Source organism: Capsicum annuum, chromosome 1, assembly GCF_002878395.1.
Source record: "Capsicum annuum cultivar UCD-10X-F1 chromosome 1, UCD10Xv1.1, whole genome shotgun sequence".
Lineage (NCBI taxonomy): Eukaryota > Viridiplantae > Streptophyta > Magnoliopsida > Solanales > Solanaceae > Capsicum > Capsicum annuum.
In genome coordinates, this window is record NC_061111.1 from 26,384,045 (window position 1) to 26,400,119 (window position 16,075).

The 16,075-nt window shown below is 36.3% G+C and overlaps 1 long non-coding RNA gene and 1 other non-coding gene across 2 annotated transcripts; both read right to left on the reverse strand.

Annotated features, from left to right (window-relative positions):
- Nucleotides 1-1,024: 1,024 nt before the first annotated feature.
- On the reverse strand, nt 1,025-10,622 carry LOC124886687. The gene is made up of 2 exons (XR_007043991.1): nt 8,683-10,622; nt 1,025-1,292 (listed from the first exon to the last, which is right to left on the reverse strand). It is a non-coding gene; the product is annotated as an uncharacterized LOC124886687 (long non-coding RNA).
- A 3,797-nt stretch (nt 10,623-14,419) lies between these two features.
- LOC124892718 lies at nt 14,420-14,526 on the reverse strand. Its single transcript, XR_007050394.1, has one exon. It is a non-coding gene; the product is annotated as a small nucleolar RNA R71 (small nucleolar RNA).
- Nucleotides 14,527-16,075: the final 1,549 nt, after the last annotated feature.

Sequence of the window (16,075 nt, forward strand, 5' to 3'; positions counted from 1 at the left end):
AATATTAGTGGGGGATGCGCCCATAAATTTTTCATGAAGTATGGTAGAAATCATCTTGGTAAGTACTTCATAGCTAAAGATACTTGTTTTAGGTGCGGCAAACCATTCTATCAACTTAGGTATTGGCCCTCAACCAAATACAGAAGGAGAGATGCCCTCCCTTAGACTCAGCCCACTACTTTAAAAGCGCACCTAGGCTGCCCAGCTTAGCAACAAGGTTCTTCATCTAGTGTCAGTGGTGATCAATGTCAAAACTGGTTTTATGCTCTGTCTCCTCGCCAGAAGTAGGGGAGCTCCCTAGATGTGGTTACTAGTCTTTAAAAGAAACAACTTTATTTTGTTTTCATTGTTTAGAAAATAGTCCCTAAGAGTACAAAATATATATAGACCTATATATTCATTTCATCTTTTTATTGAATTTTTATATAATTTATAAATAAGATAAAAATATTTTAAAGTCGATAAGGACCCAGGATTTTTATATAGTTTAGGTCATTTCAAAACAAACATATCATTTATGATGAAGATAGTGAGATTGAAGCTAATGATTTACAGTTATCGCATATTGAACCATGTACTGATAAACACGAGATAATCCTTCTAATGATAAATGACTACAGGATACACAATTTCATTTTATGTGAATTTCTTCTAGAATACTGAATTCATATATCTAAAATATATTCATAATATTTCACGTGAATCAAAAACAAAAATATTCAATATAGTTCCATAAAGTAGATCTGGGAAGGATAAAGTGTACACAGGCCTTTCCTCTATTTTAGAGTTGAGGTAGAAAGACTGTTTCCAATAGACCATCGAATCAGAATAAAAAATAATCTAGAAAAAGATGTAATGGAAGTACAAGAGATAATAGATAATGACAAAATGTCATGACCCAAATTAAGGCCTAGCCATGACGGGTATCTCAAGTCCATCGTGGATCGGAGACCACCTGCTTTGCATAGCCAAACAGAATACGATACAACTAGTGGCAGATAAATTTTGAACATATACCAAGATAGGTAAAGATAAGCTTAAGAAGTCTGAGATATATCAATAACCAATACCAGTCCACATTAATCAACAAAGCCTCTAATAAAATCACATCAATTTAAGTTGGGACTTGCCCTCGACGATAGCCAAAAATAAGTCCAAAGAAAAGTCTATGATAATAGATAAACCAATAAGCAATAGCCTTCCAAAAGAGGGAGGCTCACCACTTCAAGTTGATTGTTGAAAAGTATAAAATCCCATCACTGCACAGAAAAAAGCAGAAGTATCTCCGCTTCCTGCATCGCGTGGGGATACAATATCCGAAGATGGTTAGCTGATTGAGAACTAACATGTAACTCAGGAATAAGGGGTAAAATAATGTCATGATCAATAGTTCAAAATCATTCAGAATCAATGCACACAACGATATGCAAGTACATACATACACACACATATATATCACATGTTGGAGTAGGGAACAAGGCTTATCATGAACTTTAAAACCTTAACCTTGACTGTGTAGCTCAATCATAAAAAGACACCCATGAGCTATATGGGATCAACTCTCCTCCAGCTGAAAGGGCACTAGTGCGTGTAGCCGCACAAACCAGAGAATAATCATATGTGCATATGTACCATAGGGGACTTGAACCTCCCAGTCATATATCAAGGGTGACTTAAGTACTCATCTATTTAACAAGGGGGACTCAAACCACCCAATCATTTAATAAGGGGGACTTAAAACACCCGATCATTTAGGACCCCATGCCGGCAAACGCGGCTTCTAGTATTGGTCCCTCGGAACCTCTTTCACCGCCCAGATACACAACCCCCTTTAAGCACACTTAAATATTTTTCACATATTTTCATTCATTGAACCAATTTATTAAGGCACCCCGTTGGTATCATAATACCAACTTCATTTGCAAGCTAGCACTGTCATGCCATATAAATTAACCATTCACATGGGGGAAATTTATGACCCCTCTAGGTTCAATTCTCATTTATACGGGGAATCCACAATCCTCAAGGTTCAATAAAATTTTCATTCTTCAAATGCCTTTTATGCCATACAATGGTTCCAAAGGTATTTTCAATATGCATGTACTCATATTCAAAGCCAATTTCAAAAATTAGGTTGAGGTTAGATCAATTCAATTACCAAAATTCACAAAATTGGGGGAAAACCATATCCCCTTAGTTTATTCACCATTCCCATGCACCCCACAAGTTCAAAATCATAACTAAATATGAACAATGCATATAATATTATAGGAATCCAATTTAAGAAACATTCATTCCAAAACCCTCAACCCATATCAAAACCCATGTTCAAATCCATATAAACAATCATATAATTTCATGATTTAAGTAAACCAAGTTTAAGGGCAGAGTCACATGCCCGAAAGTATCACAATTTTGAAGAAAATTCACCCTTGGAAGCTCTAGACAATCAACCTTCAGAAACCCTCGGTGTTCTTTGATTTAGGAATTTGAGAGTATAAAGAGAGTGTTTTGATTTGTTAAATAATAAAAATAATGCCCCAAAGATGTTTTATGATTGCGGGTATTAAGTGGAGAGGGAGGGAATTGATCAAAATACCCCCACTTAATTATGCTGAAAATTTTTGCTCAGTTGCTACGGGTGACCTTACGACTCGTAAGGCTCCACTTATAGTCTGGATAGTGTCCATAGTCACCAAAACTGGTCTCATTATAAGTCATACACTACAGGTCATATACAGACCTTATGACTCGTACAGACATAATCATACCCTGAGCAGAAACTTGGGCCATCACTTTGGTTTGGTTGCGAAAGGCACACTACGACTCGTTGAGTTCCATTTGTGATCAAAATAGAAACTCGACTAAACACACTGGTCACCCTATGGATGGGATCCTACGACCCTTATAAACACCTTATGATTCGTATGAGGAGTTGTAGCCTGGGCAGTAAGCTCAAAGGTCAAGAAATTTTGAGGACCAAAATCCGAGGTATTTCAAAACAACAACTAATAGAATGCTCTTAGCCATGAAATAACATGGTAGTACCTCGATACCTAACTCCTCTTACCTTAAAACAATGAGGAATTTTAGGCCGATAGCATATTGTTCCACTATGTACAAGACCATAGAAAAAGTCATTTCACAAATTAAATATTGAATGAGGTTATCAGAGGTATTGTGGGACCTTGTTAGTTAACCGTTATTTCAATTTCCAGGAATGCTTATTTCTTATAACATTCTTCTAAGCCACGAACTGGTAAAGGATTATACTAAGAAATATTTATCCCCGGGGTGTATGATCAAAGTTGATCTTTAGAAAGCATACGATTCTGTGGAGTGGCATTTCATATCATAAATACTTAGAGAGATTGGTTTTAGTAATGTTATGGTTAATTGGATCATGACTTGTATAACACAGTAAGCTACACCTGTATGATAAATAGGAGATTATCTGACACTATGAGGACCGGAAGGAATTGAGATAAGGAGATCCTATGTCACCCTATATTTTTTCTACTGAGGGAGTACCTAAACAGATGAATATGTTCTTTTAAGCAAGGAAATTGAGTTCAACTTTCATCCCATATGCTAGAAATAAAACATCACTTACTTATGCTTTGCATACAAATTATTATTATTTGCAACAAGAAACCTCATATCAGTCTAGAAGCTAAGGAACATATTTTATATTTTCTCTTCGACTTTGGGCTAAAGGCTAGTTAGTCCAAAAGTCATGTTTACCTTGGAGGTATGGAGCAGACTACTAACAACAAATATTATAGTTGTTAGGATATGAGATGGCTGAATTACCCTTTAAGTATATGGTCATTCCCTATCCATCGTGAGGATCATAGTACCCCAATGCCAAGCCTTGGAAAGAAAATTGACATCGTGAACCACTGCTTGGATGGCTAGGAGTCCATCATATGCGGGTAGATTACAGCTCTTCAAGACAACCTTGTTTAGTGTCCAAGCTTATTGGGCACAACTATTTTGCTTCCCTCAAAAGATTATTAAGATGGTTGAAGCAATATGTAGAAGTTACTTGTGAATAAGGAATGTTTGTATTTCTAAGAGAGCATTTGTAGCATGGCAAAGAGTTTTTCTGCTAATAAATGCAAGAGAGTTGAACACACCAAATTTAAAACTCTAAAACTATGTAGTCATTTGTAAACTTCTTTGGGCACTCAGTCACAAGAAGTTCAAGATGTGGATATCGTGGATACACACATACTACATAAAGAAGTAAGGAACTACACGAGTTACCCTTCTACTTTGGGACCTGGTCCTAACTAAATGTATGCAATAGGAAAACTAAATAGAACAAACTTGTAAAGTAAATAATCAAAGAACACAACAAGTTTTATTTGGAAACTCCTTGCTCAAGGGAGAAAAACCACAACCCACCACATAGGATTTTCAACAGCTTCACTAGATTCAAGAAACCTTGAATACAAACTCCATGACTTCAAGGATTAACCTCTTAACCCTTCTTTCACTTGTAATAACTCTATTACAATAAACTTTAATGCAATAACTCTATTGTATCCACTGATTCAGCTAACTCTAACTAAGACAATAATCTAGCTAACTCTAGCTTCTTTGTCACCTAACTCTAGATGACACTTTGTGTCACGACTTGAGACTACCCCCTAGTTGTAACATGGTTCTTAGATCCATAAGTGATCCCAAGCTAACCCATGAACTGGCATGACACTTGAGCATCTAAATTAAATTAATTATATAAGTTAAATTTGCTAAACGGAAGCATAATCATAAGAAAATATAAATATATATGATATTAAAAAGGTTTGGACCACGATAAATCTGAAGGAAGAACTTGAATTACATGAGTGACTCTGACTAACTATCTACGAAGCCTCTACTATACTGACTGTAGGTGGATGGGACATGCCTCAAACTACCATAAATCAATACATAAGAATAATAACAATACAGTACATGAATTAGTACTGACTGGAGTCTCCGAAACAAGAGAACTCATCACCTGTTGGCTGAAAGTTGTAAACTATCTGATTATGATGCGTGGGCTACAACTGGTACCTAAATTATGAGATAATGTAGCACATAGATGAATATATGGATCAGTACTTCTGGAAACTGAGTAAGTGGGGGTGAATGCAATAAGTAAAACTGATTACACACATAATCTTAAAACATATATGCTAAGTGCAAGTAGACACACCAAAAGATTGAAATAAACTGAAAGTTGAAGTATCTTTAAACATGAGGAACAAACATAATCTGATAAGCTAGTGAATCACTACACTTAGTATCTTAAAATTTTTACTTTTGTAGAATAAGTAGAACTGAAGCTAGGAAGCGGTAAAAACATGAGTACTGTATGTAAATCTCATGTAAAGCTGAACATGCTATAAAACTGAAATGAGGATCATGTATGGATACTGAGCATAGAAACATGAACATGTAAAACTAAGAACGCAAGACCAAGCATAGCATATACTGACAGGATCTGAATAACATGAATAATCTATAAAACTGACTGAATAATTACTGAAAAATTACTTGGTCAATCAAACCTGAACTAATATAAACTGAATATTGAATGAAATTATGGGAGCTATCATGTAACTGGCATATCCCCATCTGAGTTAATCGGGGTCTAACCTGTAACCCCAGTTGGAAGGGTGTTAGTACCTTGCCACGGGTACTAACACATGGCTGTGTGGATCCACTAAACTGGAGTACCAAAGTACTAGGGAGTCATCCTCTATTGGCTGATGCCCCTAAAAGATGGTCCACCCTCTACTGGCAGGAAGACCTCTCATGTCTATGCTGGCTATGTAGTTCTGGAACTCAAGGACTGCTACTAAAGGTCACACCCTCTACTAGAAGGTGAGCTCCTATCTCTAGGTTCGCTCGGTGCTAAATCTTACTCCCAACTGAATCACATTGGTATTATTAGAGGTCTAACAAAATGTGGTACTGTACTGATAAATACTCAACATAAACATGGTATTCCGAATAAAATAATAAAACATGGTCTGACTGACTTGTAACTTGAAAATGAAAACATGTAAAACACATAGGTATCGGGTGTTCATAACCCGCTAGCACTAAATGATTACGAAAATATGATAACAACACTTGAAACAATGGTAGAAAGTAGTAATTCAGAGACCCAAAACATATTACATTTCAATACATAAAGGAGACACGTGAATTTGAACATGGGAATGAGATAAACTTGGGAGGATAATAATTTTACATGGTTCAATTCATTACTTGATGGTTTAACATGAAGTCAATGGAGTATGACATGGTAAATTGAAATTCAAATGTAAAATAACCTAATTCATGTGGAGACGCATGTTGACGTAGCTTAAATCCAAATTACTAAGAAAATACATAGATTAAATTCATTATTAACATGGGTAATTTCATAAAAGAATGAGAATTTTATACTTTAATCAAAAAGAGGATTTTTTGGGGACTTAATGGGTGGAAGAAACCCATTGATGAATACCCCACATACCTTAATTGGATGAGTTTTTGAAGATATCTTCAAATTGGAACTTGAATCCTTAAGTATTGAGGAAGAAAGCTTAAATTTCTTATTTTTGGGAAGAAAGGCTTGAATTGCTCGTTCTTGGGGAGGAGGAGGGTTTCTACATGAGAAATTTTTAGGGTAATAGGCAAATAATGCCCTTTTGAGTTTTATAAGTCATGTTTTAGACGACTGGGGTCAAGGGAATGGCCTCCGCAATGCGGGCCTATCGCGGAACCTTACTGTTTCTCACGAGAATGGTCATAACTTTTTGCTCGAGTATCAAATTAAGGCAAAATTGGTATCATTGGAAAGATAATTCAATTATTTATAATTTGGTAGGTCCTGAGATGCAAAATTACATATATGTAAAAATTTATACACGATCAAAGTTGACCTTGTAGAATTGAATACCAAATTTTAGCCGAATCAAAGGCTCTTAGCTCAACTGTACTCTAAGTGATTTCCATGGACATTTTTTCACCTTAAAAGAATTCTTAACACTAGATTATGGTCATGAAACATATATTCAAATGAAAATCATAGGATTAGAGTTTACACATATTGGAACGACGGTTGAAAGACTAGCCTAAAAATGCAGGGTGTTACACTTTGAGAACAAGAACTGAAAAGACAATACCTACTAATAATGAATAAGATCAGTAGGTAATATTTACACACACAAAATAAAGGCTCAATTACAACAAGAGTTTGAGACGCACGAGCAAGCTGAACAGGTCCCGATTGTGAGTGAGGCTTTGAATAGGAGAGCTTCAACAAATTTGATGTTATGAAAATATGGAAGCTTAGGTTTTCGTGTTTTACCATAAACATATATAAGAGACAAGAAAAGATAGGATGATTCTAATTGGTTGGGAAAAATGAGGTTGCAGCTTTCCCACCAACTTACTGTAGAGCTACATTTTTTCTAGCTATAGTGCTAACCAGTAATGGTAACGCGAACGAGAACAACCTGGTCCCTAAGTAGTTTTAGATTTTTCATCAAATGATCTTCAGGAACTAGGTCCCAAGATGATAGTTTTATCAATCATCAAAGCTAAGGACTTAACAATTTCCCCCCTTTTTGACGATGACAAACCCATACTCAACCTTAAGCATTCACAGTCTGTTCCCTCTATTGTTGTTACCATCCCAATGATTTCCCCCTTCCTGTTGCACCTAGTATTTAAGTTCCCCCTTGAGTATAGGACTTCATCCCCCAAAAATGTGATAGTAACACTAACACTATTGTACCCAATCTTCCTCATTTTGGCATCATTAAAGAGACAAAACAATAAACTAAGTGAAGATAAGCACATATGTTAATGTATGACCATTGAGGCTACACTAACATGAGTAAGAAAAAATTAGGAAAAGGAAAACAAGATGATAGAACCATAAACAGTTATTTTATTGATCATTCGGATAATATCATATATAATTCAAAAATGAAAAACATTAGAAAACTAAGTACAAGTAGTGCCATAAAATAGAGTGAAGGAGGGGAACTAATAATTGAGCTTAAAGGGACTAGACACAACAGGGCTTAAGAAGAGGGGACACACAATAAGGACCAAGTTGGACAGATACTCAGGCTGAAAGACCTGAAGGGGCCTAGGACAACAAACGGAGAAGTAGAGTAATCCTCTCATTTTCAGTAGCGTGATTTTCAAAAGTTGTTGAGTTAGATCCTCAACCTTGGTTTCCAAATTTTAGACCTTATCACGCAATATCTCATTCTTAGCACAAAGGTTTTTTATCTAACCTGATCTCTTTTCACCACCTTTCACATTTGCAGCCTTTAAGGCTACAATCTTAGTGTCATTTTTTTTTACCTATAATAGCAGTTATTTCTTCCAGGTCTTCTCTCAACCTAGTTTGTACATCTATCAAGTCAACAACTATAGATTTTTATTTAGTACCACTCCACCTAAAAATGCACTCATTATCCTCTAACATTGTCAAGTTAAACATTTATTTCACGGATACTTCCTTTCTAGGTCTACATTCCATACAAAAATATAAAAAAAAATCTTTTTCAACCAAAACCTTTATGCTAACACATGTTTGCCATCCTTGGCAGTCATCAACCTACGCATGTTTCCAATGATGATTGTAGAGAGATTCATATGTTGGAACTTTGAAATTACCTCCATATAGAATAGGTCGAGACCTATGACAGTTGTTCTTTTCTTAGTGCAGGAAGCAAGTCTTTGTTGACCAGTTCAAAAGGAGCCAAAACTCTCCTTTCAACCTTTCTTTCTCACATTCTTAATACTTAGGTCATCCAACTTTCCACAAACCTTTAAGAACTTTCAGATCCTTTTTCATTAGCCAAGGACCTATTCCCTTGAATAGGTACTCCCAAGATTTCATCCAACACCAGCTCATCAAGAGCAATACTTACATCATTAACCTGAGTAGTCAAATATAAAGCATTATCAGAGAAGATGAGGTTGTAATAGAATATCCTGACCTCTTTCTTATGTAGAGTGGGAACTGGAGGCTAGAAGAGATGCTCTCAACTCTAAAATTTGACCTTCTCTATAAAATCAACCATGCAAGGCATGACAGCAATTACAGGATAAAAAATTCTTTTTCTCAAGACTTTCTAAATCTTGAGGATTTCTTGTCTCTCCTCTCTTGTTAACTTTTTCTCCTTTTTATAGTAGAGGCCTTACCAATAAGACCAGTTCCTTTAACTAAAATCCCAAGAACTTTGGAAGTCATGACAGCTTTAAAACTGGGACCTAGTCCCTCAGAGCTTTTTGCCTCTTCTCTCTTTCTCTTTTCTTTGCCAGTAGACACTGGGTTTTTAATTAAAACTCCTTTTGGTTTTCCTTTTTTTGGGAAATGGCACCACTTTCCTTTTCCTTAGCTTATTTAATAGCCACACTTCTCACATTATCATCAACGTCATCCTTACAATCACTACCAAAGATGCTATCAAAATCACTATCAGTCTCATCATCAACACTTTTAGTTTTTTTCTCAGTTTCTTTTACAACCACAACTTTCTCAACAAGCACCTTACTTCAGCAACAACCCTTTTCTTTAAACTCCTCTTTTTCTTAGTATTGCATTTATTTTCCACCAAGGCATCCTCCATCAATTTCGTTGAACTCAACCTGGTCCTATGGGTCTTGGCTTCCTTAGAAGGCATCTTTGCAGTAATTAACACACTTTGTTTATACATATTCCAAGATAGGGGCTTGTTGTCATCACTATCTATAGTTCCCTTATCTTTAGCATCTTTGTCAGTCAAATCAAGAACAAGAGGCAAAATAATGGTTTTATTCTCCACCCCTTTAGGAGGATCATTTTTCCTCCTAGTAGATAACAAAGTTGGTGTATTATCCCATTTAAGAGAGCCAGGAGAGATAGAATCTCTAGGAGTCTTTTCCCTCAAGGTAGTCATGCCCTGAGTGGTAATTTATTCACTTATTTTAAGGATATTAAAGGAGATTCCCTTGCAGTAGGTAAATCATCATCAAATATGTTTTTATCTATTATAGACTTCCTGACTTATTTAATGAACCAGCCTTTTTAGGTGTCTGAACTTTAGATAGGGGTCTGAACCTTAGATAGGGAGACTGAAACTTACTTTGGAGAAATAGGTTGGTCTGAAGGTTTTAGAGTATCTTCTGAGCCATTTTCTATTACTAAGTCAGAAATAGGTGAAGCATTTTGATCCTTTGGCTGAGGATATGATGCGGAGGCATCTTTATCTTTCTAAGAGGTTAAAGGATTTTTATTTTTAAGAGAGGAGTATGGGGTAAACTTGACTATGGGAAAGTGGTTTTCTAATTCTAAGTTATGAGAAAAAGATGGTGAATGGAGAATGGAAATGGGTGTGGGTTTATCTGGAGAAGGAGAAGATGAAGATAGATTAGACACTATGATAAGATTTGAAATATTTATCGAACACTAGAATGTAAAGAAGGAGAAGAAGTTTGGGAACTGATAAGGCAAGAGTGAAATTTTTTAAATAAGAGTGTGAAGTGAGAGAGTAGATTTGGTTTATATAGAGAAGAAAGAATGGTTAGGATTTTGAAAGGATAATGGTTAGGATTTTGAAAGGATGTGATAAATGAGATGTGTCCAGTCAGATGGACATGTCTCTTGGGCTTAAAGCAGGGTTGACAACTTTTTCTAATAGGCAGAAAGTCTACGTGGCACATCCCCTATTAATTTTAAAATATAATTATTTAAGAATGAGATATTATGCTAACCTAATGAGGGACCTGGTTCGTACATGATATTCTGAAATTTTAGTGCTTGAATTTGTCTCATCCTCCTCCTTAATCTTCTTCTCCTTACCACGGGTATATATCTGTGGAAGATATAAGATCTGTGGAAGATATAAGACTGAGTTAGACATGTGTAATGTTGTCTTACATGGATACTTACTCATCAAATCATAGCCATTCTAAAGGAATAAGAGGAACAACATGCATTCAAATTTTTCTCATCAAACCTAACTTTATTCTGTTCTTTTCAAACTGGTCCCTCCCAAGTGCCTTGGTAAATATATAAACTATTTGGTCCTCCATTTTTCAAAAAAATATCTTTATCGGTCCCTTCTCTGCATTATCCCTAAGTAAGTGATGTTTGATATCAATATGATTGGTTCTCTTATGTTGTATCGGATTCTTGGCCATATTGACTACACTTGTATTGTCACAAAATAGAGAAAATCAATCTGAAAGAATTCCAAAACCTTCAAGTGGTTGCTTGATCCATAGAAATTGAGCATAGCATGAGGCAGTTGCCATATATTTAGCTTTAGCAATTGAAAGAGCCCCTGAATTTTGTTTTTTGGTGCCCTAGGAGATCAATGATGGTGCTAAAAAATAAGTAATTTCTAAGGTATTCTACCTATCAACCAGGTATCCAGCATAATCAGCATTAACATACCAAACCAGATCAAAATTATCACCAACAGGATAGAGGAGGACCAGGTCGGGGTGCCCTTGAGATATCTCAAAATCCTTTTGGCAAAGTTCAAGTGAGATTCCTTTGGACTTGCTAGGAGTCTAGAACACATGCCTACACTAAACACAATGCCAGGTCTGCTAGTTATAAGATAGAGCAATGAACCAATAATTCCTTTGTACATAGTCTTATTGACAGGAGGACCAAGTTCATCCAAGTCCAATTTTGAGGAGGTTTCAATGGGAGTATCAATGGGCTTTGCATCCTCCATGTGTTACCTTTTTCAAAAATTCATGGATATACTTTTGCTGGCAGATGATAGTACCAGTTGTACTTCACTTTATCTACAACCCAAGAAAGAAGTTGATCTCCCCCATTATGCTCATCTCAAATTCACTACTCATTAATTTAGCAAATTCATCACATAAGGAACTGGTTGTGGCCCCAAATATGATTTTACTAACATAAACTTAAACAATGAGAAAAATTCTCCCTCTTGGCTTCAATAACAGTGTGTTGTCAATCTTTCACCTTTTGGAGCCATTGTCAAGCAAAAACTTTGAGATTTTCTCATACCAAGATATAGGAGCTTGCTTCAAACCATATAGATCTTTGTCCAATTTGAACACATGATTTGGAAAATCAACATCTTTAAAGCCTGGAGGCTACTTCACATACACTTCTTCCTTAAGCAATCCATTTGGAAAAGCACTTTTCACATCCATATAAATAATTTAAATTCCATATAGGATGAAAAAAATATGAATTAGAATAGCCTCTATTCTAGCCCCTGGAGCAAAATGTTTCTTCATAGTCTATGCCTTCCTCCTGGTTATAGCCTTGCACCATCGGTCTAGCCTTGTTCCAAATCATATTACTATGCTCATCAACTTTGTTTCTATATACCCACCTAGTCCCTATGAATGTTCTGTCTGTAGGGCATGAGACTAGGTGCCATATTTTTCTTCTCTCAAACTGATGTAGCTCTTTCTGCATAGAATTTATCCAATTTGTATCTTTATTTGAAAACACTCCGCATCGCGATGAGCAACAAACTAGAAATGGTCAAATTCCAGTGAAGGTTTCCAAAACCACCACATCATGGATAAGTTTTGTTTATTAGATTCGGTGACCTGAAGGTTTAGCGCATCGCTGAGGATGATTATTTTGCAATTGTCCCAATCCAGTGGCTCACCGCGATAGTGGCGCATCGCGGTGAGGGTGCATTTTACAATTGTTGGGGTGTACTTGAGCTCCACAATTTCTCAGATTTTAATTAAAAATAGCAATAGAAGGCATGGCGCAACGCGCCGGGTGGATAAATCGGGAATATTTTAACTATTTTATCCCAGCTATAAAAGGAAAAATCTAAGATAATGTGGGGGACTTTTTGTGAAGCAGAGCAGCGGCGAAAAAATAGAAATTTCTCTCTTTTAGGGTTCATAAACATTCTTTTGAATTTCTTTATTTCAAGGATTGATTTGGGTATGATTTGTTACTTATTTTGGATTGTTAATTCAAACATGAGTAGCTAAACACCCCCTTTCTGAGGTTGAGGCTAAGAACATGAGTACTCTTTAATATTCTTATTCATAGTTTCTTTTTGGATTATCATATGGGTTGTTCTTAATTTCTTAAGATTACTATTTTAATGATTGACCACCATTAGAATAAATTTATATTTCTATGTGAATTCTAGAGGAGAATCATAGGATAGAACGAAGAAATTAGGGAGCAAGGTTCTTATTCTTTTGTAAAATAAGGGATTTGAATTAGCATCTAGGATAGGGATATACCTAGAAGCCTTGCTTGGTTCACTTGTAGGAAGACAACTTTATGAATCTAGAAGATTTATTGTAACTCCGTGGGAGTTGTAGTTATCACATTCAATAAAGAGAAGATCTGAGGTCGGGAGACTAAGGTTGTGGCATAAACCTTGCGAACCATCAACCCGATAACCAATTAGACTGTGAAAAGAATAGAGAATTGTACGATTGTTCACTATACCTCAACCCTAGAATCGTCATCATTATTGATTACAACCGTTGCTTACTTTTCTTTAGTCATCACTAATTATTTATTGTTTAGTAAATTGCATTTTATTTACAGAATCATCTTAATCTTAATACAATCAAACACTTAACACTAAATTGTCTTGAACTAAAGATTGAATAAATTTTTAGTTTATTGATCCTCAAGAGAGCGATATCTGACTGTCTAAGTCATTATATTACTTGTACGATCACGTACACTTGCGTGTGCGTAGAGACACAATGAGTTTTTGGCGCCGTTGCTGGGGATCAAAGGGAATTAGTAAATTGCTTTAATTTTTAGTTTTTGATCATAAGTTTAAGTGTTAACAACTTGATCTTAGCGGCTGAATTTTCGCAGGTTTAGCTGAACATTAGACTGGCTAGAGACAAAGAGTTAGTAGAGCCCTTTACAGAACCAGAAGTGATTTTTCATCAGAGACGAAGAGCTTAATACTACACTCAACAGGGATCGATGGCGAAAATACGTGATCCTATAGTTTCTGACCCAAATATTAGAAATGTTCCAGCTCCAACTGTTCCTATTCAACCAGTCGCAAGACCTGTTCGAGAAGTGGCAATCCCACTTACGCACCTTGTGACTAATAGTATCCCGAAGCCTAAACAAGGAGGTCGATGGGAATTGAAACAAAATATGGTGCAATTGTTGAAATCTATGGGAGAATTTCATGGACTTTCACACGAGGATCTGCAGCAACACTTACGAACCTTCCTGGAGATAAGCGACATATATATTTCTGAAGATGTGAGTGCTGATTATGTCAGATTGACACTCTTTTATTTTTCTCTACTGGGGGAAGCAAAGAGATGGCTACTTTCTGAACCACACCAATCCATCACTACATGGGAAGAATGTGCTCGAAGGTTCCTTATTCAATTTTTTATATCTTAGAAAACAGCTTGATTAAGGAGTGAGATATTAAATTTCAAATAGAAAGATAGAGAAAATCTCTACCAAGCTTGGAAAAGATTCAAGGGCATGCTCAGAAGTTGTCCTCATCACTATCAATTGAATGATGTTTTGGTGCATACATTTATAGAAGGCCTTGAGTCTAATACAAAGATTCTCCTGGATTCAGTAGCATAGGGTCAAGCTTTGGAGAAAACATATAAAGAATTGTATAGCTTACTAAATCGAATTACACAAGGAAATCCTGATTGGCATGCAGACTCGAGGAATGCTCCCAAGAAAGTTGTAGGAGTTTTGGAGGTTGATCAGTTCACCGTCTTACAAGCACAAATTGCAGCAATACAGAACCATAGGACTACTCAGTTTAACAACTTAAAGTTGGGTACAACTCAACCAGCAACCATAATAAATGCAATTCAATAGGTATATGCATGGTGTGAAGTTTGTAGAAGCAGTGAGCATAAAGCAGATGCATGTTCTGTTAATCCAGATTCAGTCAACTACGTGGGGAATGCAAATCGTCAGGGTCAACAGAATTTTGGCAATACATATAATCCAAATTGGAGGAACCACCCTAATTTCTCATGAGATGGAAATCAGGCACAAAATACAAAGCAGTATAAGGGACCAGTGCAACCAAATCCATAGCCGGTTTAGAATAATCTGGTGACTGCTTTGAATAGTAGCTTGGAGGAGATGCTTAAGCAGTTGATAGCTCAACACGCACAGTTTGTAGTGGACATGAAGGCTCAACAGGTATAGTTTGTAGCTGAGTTAGAGAGTCAGTAATTACTCATAAGAAATTTGGAGTTGCAGTTAGGTCAAATCGCAGGATCACAGAATACAAGGCCACGAGGAGCATTGCCTAGCGACACTGAGGCTAATACTAAAAGTGTAAATGTGGTTACAATGAGGAGTGGGCTGCAAACTAAGGAGATGATGAAAGAGCAGGATAATCTCGTGGTTACTGATGATAGTTTGCAAGAAAAGACAGAAGTAAAAGAAAAAAAAGGATAGTGAAGAGATTCGTGTATAGAAGAAGACTATCCCCTTGCCCTTTCCTCAAAGGGCAAGAAAGCATCAAGAGAAAGCAAGTTTTAAGAAGTTTCTAGATCTTTTGAAACAAGTTTAAATAAACCTCCCACTTGTTGACATTCTACAGAGTGTGCCAAAATATGCAAAATACTTAAAGGATATTGTTGCTAATAAGAATCGGTTGACTGAATATGCTATAGTTGCACTTACTCAAGAATGCACATCTAAAATTCAAAATAAGTTGCCCACAAAATTGAAGGATTCGGGGAGTTTCACATTGCAGATTTCCCTTGGTCAAACTATTTATGCACGTGGATTGTGTGATTTGGGGGCTAGCATAAATCTCATGCCTACATCATGGTATCGGAATATGGGTCTTAGAATCCCCAAACCCATGACTATTCTGTTGTAATTGGTAGACAGGTCACTTGCTAGACCAGATGGTATTATTGAAGATATACTGGTGCAAGTGGGATCTTTAATCTTTCCTGTGGATTTTGTGATTCTTGACTTTAAGGCTGATCCCGTTGTTCCATTTATTTTAGGACGACCCTTTTTAACAACAGGGCAGTCACTCATTGATGTGGCAGCTAGAAACATAATAATGCGAGA